Genomic DNA, 12,095 nt, shown 5'->3' with positions numbered 1-12,095 from the left:
AAATCATCCATTTCCTTTAGATTTTTCATACTTTGTGGAGTATATGCTGTTATAGTATGTCCTTATGATTTTTTGAATTTCCCTGGCATCTGTTGTGAGTTACCTTTTTCATTTTATGAGTTTGTGTCCTTTCTCTCTTTCTTTTGGTCAGATTTGCTAAGGGTTTAATCAATCTTGTTTATCCTTTCTTTTTTTTTTTAATTTTTATTTATTTATTTATTTGAGAGCGACAGACACAGAGAGAAAGACAGATAGAGGGAGAGAGAGAATGGGCGCGCCAGGGCTTCCAGCCTCTGCAAATGAACTCCAGACGCGTGCGCCCCCTTGTGCATCTGGCTAACGTGGGACCTGGGGAACCGAGCCTCGAACCGGGGTCCTTAGGCTTCACAGGCAAGCGTTTAACCGCTAAGCCGTCTCTCCAGCCCTTGTTTATCCTTTCAATGAACCAACTCTTTGTGTCATTGATCCATTGGATTGTTTTATTAGTTTCTATTTCATTAATTTATGCCCTAATGTTTATTATTTCTTTCCATCTGCTGATTTTTGGTTTTCCTTGTTCTTCTTTTTCCAAGGCTTTAAGGTGATGCATTAGGACATTTACTTGCAACCTCTCTAATTTCTTTTATTTTTATTTTTTTTATTAGTTTTCTATTCTGCATGTACAGGCAGTTTGGTACCATTATTAGGCTCATCCGTGACCCCCTCCCCATTGGCCCCTCCTTGTTGAAGTATATGGGTCATGCATTGTGGGGTTAGCCCACAATTATTGGTACGATAAATGTCTCTGTATATCATAACCCAACATGTGGCTCTGACATTCTTTCCACCCCCTCATCCGCAAAATTTCACTGAGCCATGTTGGGTTCACTTTTGGTGTGCTTCAGTGATGAGGTGTTGGGGGCCTCTGGAGCTCTCACTCGCTGATGTGGTAGGTGTTTATTTTTCTCTGTATTGGTCTCCTTCCCCCTTGTGCTGGTATCCAGGTCATCATCAAAAGAGCACCCTTGCATGTTTTGCCAATTTTTCTTAGTTTCAGCCCGGGCCCTTTTGAGGTATGATGGGGTGGCTCTCTTCTTAGGATCTGCATCTATCTGAAAAAGAGAAGCAGATTCTCCAACAGAGACTAAGTTAGCACCAGGACAAATGAGATAACCCTTACTTTTTTAAAAGAGAGTTAAATAGGCCCTCTTGTAGCCCATGATTGATGGTAGCTTGATATTGGAGAGTGGTCTTATGTTTGGATATGGTTCTGACTTGTTTTCCAGCTCCAGCTATGGGTCTCGTACCACTGAGCGCAGGCTGGAAAAAAGACAGCATCTTCAACAAATTGTGCTGGACAAACGATATCCACATGCAGGAAATCTAATTTCTTAATATAGCCACTTAAAGCTATAAATTTACCTCTTAGAACTGCCTTCATTGTGTCCCAGAGATTTTGGTATGTTGTGTTCTCATTATCATTTGGCCCTATAAATATTTTGATTTCCCTCTTGATTTCTTCATTGACCCATTCATCATTTAGTTGTGTATTGTTTAATTTTCATGATTTTGTGTATGCTCTATAGCCTTTCTTGCTACTGATTTGTAGTTTAATTCCATTGTGTTCAGAGAGAATGCAATGAATTATTTCAATTTTCCTGTATTTGTTAATATTTGCTTTGTGTCCTAATATATGGCCTATTTTAGAGAATGTTCCATGTGCTGCTGAAAAGAATGAATATTCTGTAGCATTTGGATGAAATGTCCTGTATATATCTGTTAGGTCCATTCCTTCTATGGCCTCATTTAGTCCAGATGCTGTTTATTTTTTTCCGGGATGACCTGTCAATTGATGAGAGTGGAGTGTTGAAGTCACCGACTACCACTGTGTTTGGTGTTATCTCTGACCTTGGTTCTTATAGCATTTGTTTGATGTATTTGGGGGGCCCCTGTTAGGTGCATATATGTTTAGGATTGTAGGAGGGTGCCTTTAATCAATATAAAGTGGCCTTCATTATCTTTCCTTAACTAATGTTGGACTGAAGTGTAGTTTATCAGATATTAGGGTAGCAACCCTTGCTTGTTTCCTAGGTCCATTTGCTTGAAACACTGTTTTCCAGCCTTTCACCCTAAGTTAGTGTCCATCCTTTATAGAAAGATGGGTTTCTTCGAGGCAACAAATTGAAGGATCCTGCTTTTTAACCCCGTCTACAACCCTAAGTCTTTTGGTTGGGGCATTGAGGCCTTTGATATTAAGATATATTACTGAAAGTTGTTATTCATTTTTGCCAATTTTTTGTTCTTCTGGTTTTACCTTTGCTCTCCTGTGTGAACTAGTATTTGAGTATTGTTCGTTTTCTCCTGGTTCCTTATATTTGTGCTTTTATTTTTCTTCAGCATGGTGGGTTCTTTCAAGTATTTTCTGTAGAGCTGGTTTTGTCTTCAAATAGACTTTTAGCCTGCTTTTGTCATGGAATGTCCTCATTTCTCTGTCTATTTGAATGGATAGCTTTACAGGATAAAGTAACCTTGGTTGACAGTTGTTATCTTTCAGAGTTTGGAGTACATCACTCCAAGCCTTTCTGGCTTTTAAAGTTTGTGTTGAGTAATCTGCTGTAATCCTAATAGGCTTGCCTTTTAGGTAACTTGATTTTTCTCTCTGACTGCTTTCAATATTTTTTTCTTTGATTTGCATGTTTGGTAGTTTGATTATAATATGGGGAGGAGAGTGTCTTTCCAGGTTTTGTCTAGCTGGTGTTCTAAAGGCTTCCTGTATCTGCATTGGTACCTCTTTGACAATTTGGGGGAAATTTCTTCTATGATTTTGTTGAAGACACCAACTATGCCTTTGGAGTGAAATTGTTCTCCTTCTACTATGCCATCAATTCTTATATTTGATCTTTTCATAGTGTCCTGAATATTTTGAAATTCGCATCATGCTTTTCTATTAATTTGCCTTTCTCTTTGTTGGACTGTATTAGATCTGCCACCTGGTCTTCTAGCTTAAATATTCTGTCCTCTCCTTCATCCATTCTACTGGTGAGATTTTCTATAGAGTTTTTTATTTCATTAAGTGTGTTCTTCACTGCTAGTAATTCTGTTTTTTTCTTTATTTCTATGTCCTCATTTATGTCTAGTATTGACCTCTTTATTTCATTAAATTGGCATCCTGTGTCTTCTTTGCTTTCTTTGCTTTCTTCTTTTAATTCTTTGTACATATTTATAATCATTCTTTTGAAATCTTTCTCTGGCATTTCCTCTAACTCATTCTAATTGGAGGTCATTTCTTATGCATTAATACTATTTGATGGATTTATATTGTCATAATTTTTGGTGTTTCTTGTGTTATAATGGATATATTTTTTGTATCTTGTATTATTTAATGATTAGGTTTTCTATTAGCTGTGTATTATGAGATGTATCAATCAGTCTGATGTTATATATCTTTAGGATAGGAGCTTAAGGTGCTAGGTGTGGCTCTGCAGACTCTCAGAGTACCCACAAAAGTGACTCTCGGTGTTGGGTGTGCCTGCTATGAGAGTATTCAAGTAGGCTAAGTGGAACAAAATACAGGAAGAGTCTAAAATTTAACTATACAATGTACACATGCAGTGCACAATATCACATTGTATTTATCCAAGAGTAGGTGTTATGCTAACCAGGTCCTCTGTCCCTTAGTCTGTGTGGTGCCTCACCCACTCCCTTAATCCTGACAAGGCGGTTAAGATTTCTGGTCTGTAAAGGGTTCCAATCAGCTTGTGACCAAGTGAGACCCTTCCCTAATGTATAACAGAAGAGTAAACAAAGTCACTATAATTCAAAAAGCAACAAATAACAAGCCCAAAATACAGCTTATTTAAGAATGGAAAATTTGACCATCCATCTGATTTAACATATAATTTATCCTGATATGGAAGGTGCAATTAGTACTTCTGGTTCAGGCACATATACCAGGTTTATTAGGCAGGTGCTGACCTGGTGTAATCCCAGTTACCTTTTGGGATGATTTTGGTCTCAGCTGTGCTCTCCTGATTGGGTCCCTCTTTGGTGCTCTGTCAGTTCAAGTAGCATGGCCTGGTCCATGGTCTTCTGCTCTGTTCCTGAGGGCTGGGCACTGGTGGTGAAGAAAGGGAGGGAGCCGGGAGCCGATGATCCTCTAGTTTGCCCCCTGTTCCACGAGTTCTTCTACCTTGTGACCTGCTCCCCTGTTGTTCACTGCCGTTCTCCTTACACATTTCTTGAGTTTGCAGAGAGCTCTGGTGTGAGTGGAAAATCCCTTTGCCTGGCTTTTCCTGCAGCTCAAGCCAAATGCAGCCAACGGCTGTGGTCTGGCACACCAACCTGCCCTGCCAGAGATGCTTCTGCTGGCCTGTGTAGGCTCTGGATGCTCTGGATCTCTCCTACTTCTCCACTGCTGTTTCAATTTCCTATACACCTTACTTTTTAGTAAAAGTGTGTATTTTGCTGTTTTTTTTCTTTTTCAGCTTTTTCCTCCATAGGCTCCTTTGCCATGATACCTATGCCACCATCTTAACCAGAAGTTTCTATTGTGTTTTTTTTTTTATCAGTAATTTATCCCATATTTATAGCCAGTACTACTGTATTATATGGGCATAGTATAATTTGGTACTACTCTTCACAATTACATCAGGCAAATTTTGTCATTCTGCTCTTATTTTAAAATTTTATTTTATTTTTCAGGTCAGGTCTCACTCTAGCCCACACTGACCTGGAATTCACTGTGTAATCCCAGGGTGGCCTTGAACTCATGGCATACCTTCTACTTCTGCCTCCCAAGTGCTGAGATTAATGGTGTGTAACACAATGCCCAGCTAGTTCTATGCTTTTATTTATTTTTATTATTTACTGATTTTTTAATATAAAAGTTTATATTCTTCCACTTCCTCTCCCCACCCCAATTCTTCAGTGAGCCTTCTTCAGTGGGGTTAGTGGTATTCATTGTGGTGACAAAGAGGCCTCAGTCTGTCTCTGCAGGGATGTTGGGGGACACATTGTCTCAGCCTATTCTCACTCACCCTAAGGCTCTTACATACTTTCTTCCCCCACTTCTGCAATGTTCCTGGATCCTTGGCAGGCAAGGTAAGGATCTGATATAGCCATGTTTTCACTGTAGCTTTTGGATCTCTGTTTCCATGAGATCTGAGTGCCACAGTATCTGTATCCATATCCCTTGCCCTGCTTTTCACACTAGCAGTGAGAGCACTATTTCTGTCACTGCTTCCTCTGTCATGACTTTTGGGCCCAGAAAAGATGTGGTGGAGGTAGCCCATCTTATGGTTCACTGTTGGCTCTTTCTTTTTGATGTATTGATGTATCCATGTTCTCTCCAGTATTCTCCTACTTTTGTGAGATAGGACAAATTCTCCAACCAAAAATGAGAAAAGTGTGAATAAAAGGGGATAAGCCTAGTTATTAGAGAGATATATTTATGTGTATATCCACTCTTCTAGTTTAAGATCCCTGGAGGTTCTCTTTGGAGCCTATTGGTTTCCTTTCCTAGGGAATCTTGCTTGGTTCCCAAAATCAGATGTGAGGAATTTCCCCCCACTGAGTGGGTCTCAAGTCCAGTCCATGAGCACTTGGTTACTGACCTTGGTTTTGTGGCACTATTGCACAAGTGTATACTTCTTGCTCAGCTGGTTGAGGCTATAACTGGCAGGATCTCCTGCATATTTAATCTCTTGGCAAGCATTATTCTCCAGCTGCTCTCATAGCAATTTCCAGCATTCATAAAAATTTATAAATATATTTTAATGAAACATACATTTCCCTTTACTTAAATTGATAGATGTTTAGTTTTATAAGATGTTAATATTTTGTTTTGTAATGTGACAATGTAACATTTTACTTCTACCTTTATATTGTGCAACCAATGGCATTTGAATTTTGAAGCCTGACTATTTTTGTTTGAGAAATTTTGTTGTAGGTGATCTTTGGCAATATCTGTTATACTAAATAAAAATAATTATATGTTGGAGCTGGAGAAATGGCTCAGCAGTTAAGGCATTTGCCTACAAAGCCAAAGGATCCCAGTTTGACTCTCCAGGATCCATGTTAGCCAGATGCACAAGGGGGTGCATACATCTAGAGTGCATTTGCAGTGGCTGAAGGCCCTGCCATGCCCATTCTCTCTCTTTCTCTCCCTCCCTCCCTCTTTCTCTCTCTCGAATAAGTAAATAAAATATATTAAAATTTATATGTCATACATTATATAGTAGTTGTAGTATGTAATGTATATATTCATACACACACACACACACACACACACACACACACACACACACACACACGTATGTATTTGTCAATCTCCCATCAGTTCACTATTAGCTGATCTGTGTTGATAGTTAGATTTTATGACTTTTGTTTTGTTTTGTTTTGTTTTTTGAGGTAGGGTTTTACCCTAGCTCAGACTGGCCTGAAATTTACTATGTAATCTCAGGGTGGCTTCAAACTCATGGCAATCCTCCTGCTTCTGCCTCCCGAGCGCTGTGATTAAAGGCATGCACTACCACACCTGGCCGATAGATTTTATGAACCTTTTATCATGCCAAAAAGAAAAAAAAAAAAAAAAAAACCTTAAAATGCCCCCTGATATAAAAGAATGAAAATATTAAGTTTTATTTCAAAGTATATCAGATCAAATTAATCTATTTTCATTAGTAAGCCATTAAAATTCTCCAGAACACACAAAAATCTGCAGCAAAATAAATGAGTTTTTTGTTTCTAGTAAGACAATTATATCAATATGAAGTGTATATGTGCACATGTACTCATACACTTGCAAGTAACATGCTTATTATATTTTATTTCATTTCCAAAATTCTAAGTATTATTTATAGTGACTTTGCTTTTTGATGTTTGTCTTAGACATTTGCTTAAAATGTGAATAAAATGGCTATGCCTCACTTCTTCAGAATAAATAAAAAATTAGCAGCAAAGGCTATTTAAAAGAAAAAAATTCAAATTTCAAAAACAATTAAATAAATTAAAGCATATTCTTAAAAGATGTGTTTATTGAGAACTTGGGGAATTAAAGATAGAATTTCCATGACCGAGAAAGTGGGCATGAAATTTCCTACTTGCTTTGATGAACATTCCATTCTTCCTATTGAATTTGAAGAAAGGGAATAATTCCATAGTTTAAAGAGTGCCCTGCAATCTTGTCAACACAGACATTCTCTAATTTTGAGCATAAAGTATTTATGAGTATTCTTGAAGTTGAATCTGATAACAGGTGTGCCTGTTTTACATTTTACTTCTGTGCATCTCTTTACTGTAATGCAAAATATTATGTCTATTACTAGTAAATAAAATTCCAACTTGTCTTTTATAATAAAATTTAACCCTAAGATTTCTTCTGTTGCATTTGTAAAAGTTCATTACATTGAATTAGTTGACTTGCTGAAGGGAATCAGTTTTTTCTAGCACCATGTTGAATGCTGCCAAAGGATGTACCAGATATTTATGGCAGAAAAATGACCAGGGCAAAAACTTGCATTTATTTCTTTTTACCTTCTGTGGGGAAATTAAAAGTTCCTGACCCCTTATCTTATGTTTCACCATTTCTTTTTGTTTTAGCATGCAATTTTTTTTTTTGTTTTCTAACTATGTGTGTACATTATAGTACTTCATGAACAGTATAAATAATGCGCTTTCCAGTGATTGCAAGCTGCAACTGCTAGCCCGACAAAGAAGAAAACTACCCCTCAAATACTAATTATACAACATTGAAAACTAACAATAATATGAACAGTAAAAAGTTAATACTTCCATTTATAAGGTCAGTAATATCAGCCCATTTTAGTACTCAAAGCATTTGTTAAAGATCATGCAAGTACACACTATGAAAATGCCCATACAGACAAATATTAAGGTGATGAAACAGACAGAGTGACCATCCAGTGAACTGTGTGGTCAAGTAAATAAGCAGCACAGACCCATTAATGGTAAGCATCACTACCTATAGTTCCGGCTGTGACACAACATACTGCTATCAAGCTGACTTTACTAAAGAAGACATGCTAAATTGGCAATTTCAGTACCTGATGGTAGAAAACATTTTTAGCCTACATGATAATTCCTTACTTTGCAATAATGGAAAGTACAAAATGCCAGGGTCACACCAGCTTTGTCTCTCTTTTTTCCTTGCTTTATTATTTATCTCACCATTTTGTGTAATTGATAGATCTTTTTGGACTTTTGGCCACATTATATCTGTGAAATATACTTAATCAATTTATCACAGGCTTTGTAATGACATAATTACTTAGGTCATTTTTCATTTTACATGAAACAAAATATACCATGTTTTCAACAGTTTCACCTTAAAGGTGGTATCACAACCATCATTTGTAGCATGCACTGCTCATACCCCATCTTATTTGGATTATATGTATTACCGGAAGTAATAGGAGACCTTTCTTGCAATGATAGCTTCCTCTTCAAACCCTAGCATCTGGCTTTTCTGCTGGAAAATTGGGAAAGTATTTTGGAAATATAGGAGTTTACTGGAATCTAACTGAGGAAATCAGTGTCACTAAAAGAAAACATCATATAGTCTATGTATCATCTTCTTTGTCCATTCAGAGATGTGTTTGTTCTCTAATTACCTAGAATTTACTTGGTGTGTTCCACTCTATTTCTTAGTAATGCATGTGCTTTCTTTTTCTGCATGTCCTGTCTCACTTTTAATATTCCTTCTCATGCACACACACTTGGATTGCATTATAAATTCTTATTCTAGTCTTAGTCTCAATATTTGCCTTGTGGAAATTTTAAGTTTAACATCAACAATCTATTTTGTAATGTTACAGGTAATTATAAGTATAGTTATTATTATCTCAAAAACATAAAAAGTTGAAAATGTTAATAAAATTGTGATAATTTAGTTTCATCCATATAATCACTTCCGTTTTCTACTTGTGCTTCCATTACCATATTATAGAATACTAATTTTAATTATATTATCCATAAGTGTTTTGCTTGGTGAAAAAAAAGTTTAACGTTAGTAATTCTAACAATATGTGCACTCCGGGTGGGTTAAGGATACAGCATGTCTGGGCCTGTGTATTCCAAGCTGCTAAGGGGCTAGTGTGTTTGGGTCCTGTGCATACAGGATGACAGCATGTTTGGGGCCTGTGAGCTCCAGGATGGTAAATTTTGTGGGGCCTGAATGTTTTGGGCCTATAAGCTCCTACAGGGTGAGGTTTGAGAGCTGTGTTTTGGGCCTGTGCTTTTGTGTCACCACATGTTTGGGGCTTATGTGCTCAGCTCAGAACAGGTAACAGGTATGGCATGTTTTGGGCCATCGCCCCAATCCATGCCACCAGCACTATACAGAGTCCCTTTGTCACCCTATGCCTCCTAGCTCTGCAGATATTTTGGGCCTAAGCCACCGACCACTAATGCTCCTATGCCAATTTACTCTGCAAATTGAGCTCTGACCTGTTGTATGGAGATTGATGCCACAAATCCTCTTCTCTACTCCTACTATCCCCCATGTTGGTATTAGCCTACCTGTGCCTCCTTGGGACATCAATCCAGTTCCAGAAAGAGATCATAGGAATATCTATCAACTACCCATTAGGGGATACCTGTGAGTCCTCTACAACTTGCTCAGTGGGTACTGTAGGGGAGCAGGCCCAAAAGGCAAGGTATGGTTGTAATCTTGCTCTGAAGAGAGTCCAGATCTCCAACTAAAGCTCTCCTATAAGCCCCCAGCCAAAAGCTGTAGGTACTCTTTTAACCTTCATAACCTGAATATCTGTGGACACAATGACATTCCATGTCCATCCAGTCAAAACCCAAAATAAAATACTCACTGGAGGTCCTGAAAGGAACTTGTTTCCTCCTTTTACCATAAGATGTGTCGACTCCAACTAAAAAAAAAAAAAAAAAAAAAAAAGCTACAAAAGGCAACTAACTTAAAGAACTCCACCAAAGGTGTCTATTCCTACAATGGAAGTCTCTGATAAAAACATAGAGGAGACAACAGAAATTGAATACAAAAATTCAAACACAGTAAGCTTATTTACCCTGACCAAACATAAAACTGAACTGGAAGCAAATCATCAAAAATAAAGATTGCATAAGTGAAGTTGAGCAAAATTATCTCATATCACAGAACTTTCATCTTTAGGCTTAACTTAAAGAAGGAAATCCAGAACGAACTCAAAAGAGAGATAAATGAATAGAAGGAGAGTCAGCAATAGAGGATCACAATAACCAGCTGACTAAGCTTAACGAAGACAGTATTAAATGCAAATATAAATTCCAAGAGGCATCCAGAAAAATCAAACAATGACCTGAAATTGGAGCTGAATAAATGGATAGATAGAGAAAATTACAACCAAAACCAAAAATCAAATAGAGCTTATAAAAGTCTCCCTAGAAGCCCTCACTAACAGAGTTAATCAAATGAAGGATAGAACCTCATCTCCGGAAAATAACAGAGAAAAAATGGTGTAGGAGTCCAAAAAATTTGGTAACTACAAAAAGTCATCCAAGGGCTGGAGGAATGGCTTAGTGGTTAAGGAGTTTGCCTGTGGAGCCAAAGGACTGAGGGTTGACTCCCAAGGACCCACATAGCCAGATGCACAAGGGGGGCATGCATCTGGATTTTATTTGCAGTGGCTGGAGGCTCTGGTGCACCCATTTTTTTTCTCTCTCTCTCTCTCTCTTTCTCTGTCAAATAAATAAATAAATAAATAACAGTATTTTTTTTAAGTCATGTAAACAGAAATTGTGGCTTACCTTATAATGACCAAACACATGGATCAGGGGTATAGCACAAAGAGAATAAATTCAAGCCAAACCAGAGAAAGCATATTCAACAAAATTTTTGAAGAAAATTTTCCCAAGCTCTCAAGAAGTCCATCCAAATATAAGAAGCTCACAGAATACCAAACAGATTAGACCAAGAAGAAATTTTCTACTGCACAACATAGTGAAAACTTTAAGCAATGAAAAGAAAGGGATAGTTCTAAAGCAGCAAGACAGAAACAATTCATAACATACAAAGGGAATCCTACCTGAATTACCTCAGATTTCTCAATGGAAACTCTGACAGTCAGACAGGTTGGTAATGGAGCAATTCAAAATCTAAAATAACTATAGTTTCCAACTCAAACTAAAGTACACAGGAAAACTATCCATTGTAATAGATGGTGTAAGGAAAACTTTCCATGACAGACGTCACTTCTATGATCATATAAACACAAGGCCAAACCTCTAGAGAATATTTCACAGAAGACTCCACAGAGAAATATTCAAATGACCAAACTCTAGAGCCTACAAAAGAAATAATAAAATAATGAAAACATTCAAAGTCCAAGAAAGCACCAAACCCCATAAAGCCTCAAACATCACAGGGATTACATTGACCTTGATAGTTATAACATTAAATATTAGTGGCCTTTACTCACCCATCAAGAGACACAAGTTAACTGGCTGACTCAGAAAAATGGAGCTTTCCATCTGCAGTCTTGAAGAAACCCACCTTACCACCCAGAACTAAATTCAAAAGCCTCTACTCTACAAACTGGACAATTATGGTGAAGTGGATGAATTCTTGGACACATACCACCTACCAAAGCTAAACTCAGATCAGATTAATCTCCTACACAAATTTATCACACCCATTAAGATTGAGAAAGTAATACCTCCCTACCCCCAAAATAACAGTTCAGGTCCAGATGGCTTCTCACCCAAATTCTATAGAAACTTTGTGGAAGAAATGAAACTTTTTTTTTCTCAAACTGTTCCACATAACCCTCGCAAAATGAATTCAACAACACACTAAAAGCAGCATTTACCTTGATCAAGTAGGCTTTATTCCAGGATCACATAATACACCACATAAGTAAGTTTAATCACAAAACCACAAGATAATTTCAATAGACGTAGAAAAGGCCTTGATCAAAACACAATATCACTTCATGATCAAAAGTTTGGAAGTCCCACGTTAGCCAGATGCACAAGGGGGCGCACGCGTCTGGAGTTCGTTTGCAGAGGCTGGAAACCCTGGCACGCCCATTATCTCTCTCTCCCTCTTTCTCTCTGTGTCTGTCGCTCTCAAATAAGTAAATAAAAATTAA

This window comes from Jaculus jaculus, chromosome 7 (assembly GCF_020740685.1).
Source record: "Jaculus jaculus isolate mJacJac1 chromosome 7, mJacJac1.mat.Y.cur, whole genome shotgun sequence".
NCBI classification, from domain to species: domain Eukaryota; kingdom Metazoa; phylum Chordata; class Mammalia; order Rodentia; family Dipodidae; genus Jaculus; species Jaculus jaculus.
This window is presented reverse-complemented; position numbering follows the sequence as displayed.